Genomic DNA, 1,959 nt, shown 5'->3' on the forward strand with positions numbered 1-1,959 from the left:
TATGAAAGAGGTCCAACTTGTGATAAGCGCTAACTATGAACAAACCAACAGAAAGCTGACAAGTTTGCCCTACACACACATAAAAACCAATACCAGTATTAACCCCAAACATACCAGCACATATGATAAGACAAAAACTTCATCAACAACTCACTTCCTTCCCTGGGTGATAGGATTAATCCATCCTGCTGAAAGGGGAAAAAAAACAAATTGGAAAGTAAGAAATCTCATCAAAACTTAAAATAGGAAAGAGTACAAATTGGACCACGCATTTAGGTGATTTTTACTAGCCAGTCCAAGTCATTGTTGAATCAGTTATCTGTCTGGCTTCTGTAATAAAATCCACTTTCTGGCAGCTTGCTATGCTCAGTGTCAACCACTTTTATTCATTTTTAGCCTACTTTTTCCTCCCAAGTCTGAGTTACTCAGCGTTCCTTTGTTCTACATTAAAGAAATACACATTCTCCTTTTCTATATTTGCTGCTTTTTCTGCAGCTGCAGGAATTGTATCTAGGGAGGAAATAAAATGTCTGCTCATGTTATTTGCCCCACAACTGACATGTGTATTGTGTTTGCATAAGAGGTTTGGGGCTATATTCTCAAACATTGTAACTTTTTTTTAAAACAGCATTTCCTACCAGACGCCTTCCCTCTGTTGTTAGAAAGACATCCAGCATGACTTGGAGGTCTGCACAGTTAGTGGAATAAGTTTGAAGAATGGACAGAACCAATTCAGAATATTTGCGTGGGGTTTCAGTGTAAGAACCCAATCGATCCTCCCATGTAGAGAAGGGGGTATGAACCAGGACCTTATTAGTGTCCCCCTTCTAATAGCTACCTGTCCTGTGAGGGAGTACATCCCCTTATAGGGTGGTGGAGCAGAAGCTAAAGCAGGACAAGGTGGTGCTGCGGAAGGTCACCATAACTCACAGTCTTAAAGCACCTGCTTATTCTCGTGTAAGGTCTCACAAAAAAAGAGCATATTAAGCATGCTGATCATGATCTATGTCTCTTTAAGCATAGTCTCCCATGGTTTCAAAAACTCCAAAAATTATGGATCCTCCTGTGGGCCAAACAGTGGGTATGGCTTGGTGACAGAAGGCATTATACTTAATTAGAGTTTCAATTTCATATCCTGATGGGTTTTAAGCTTACCAAAGTTCCTTATGACATACTCAAGGGGGCTGAGGGCACCTCCCTTGCTTTTATTCATTCTAACTGGTCTTCATGGGCTGAGCCCATGTGTTCAAGTTACTCACACCACTTGCACAGCCTGTTGGGCCACAAGAGATCCACTGACTTTCAACTAAGATCAGTATCATGCTTAGGCCTGGTCAACAGTGGGAAATATATAAGGAGCAACCACAAACCACAAACCACACATCACTCACAACCCATTGGAGCACGAGAGTACAAAGTTAATGCCCCTTGCTTTCTAAGCACCCCCAGAACCCTCCATAAGGGGGGGGGCTAGGTGCAGCTCGCACAAATTCTTCCACCCAGTTCTGGTCAACAGTGGGAAATAATTCAAGGATACAAACACACTTTTACATACATGCACACTCCCCCAGGCAAGCCGGTGCAACAAAGTAATGTATATATGTGTGTCCTATCTTATCTTCAGCCCTCCTGAGTATGCAGGAATCCAGTAAAAGGCAACCAAAAGGTAGAAAAAACTGGTTCCTGTGAAAAACCACAGTGAAGAGTCAAGAAGGGGGGCACCTCCAGGAAATCCCGGAGCACGCTTGGTGCCATCCCCTTTCCTGAGCCTTCCTAGTACCAACCAAGCACCTCTCCTGGAAGCCAGGCTCCCCAAAAATGATATGCAGGTTCTGAGGTTTTCCTTGATAAAGAAATACAGGAAACCAGAAGATTCCTTCAAGCTTTACGTTTTTATTCAGCTGAATAGAGACCGATTCTTCTAAATGAGAGGAGCCCTGAATGACAAGAAATCCTTGT

Source organism: Protobothrops mucrosquamatus, unplaced genomic scaffold (genome assembly GCF_001527695.2).
Source record: "Protobothrops mucrosquamatus isolate PMUCROS unplaced genomic scaffold, P.Mucros_1.0 scaffold_135, whole genome shotgun sequence".
Taxonomy (NCBI): domain Eukaryota; kingdom Metazoa; phylum Chordata; class Lepidosauria; order Squamata; family Viperidae; genus Protobothrops; species Protobothrops mucrosquamatus.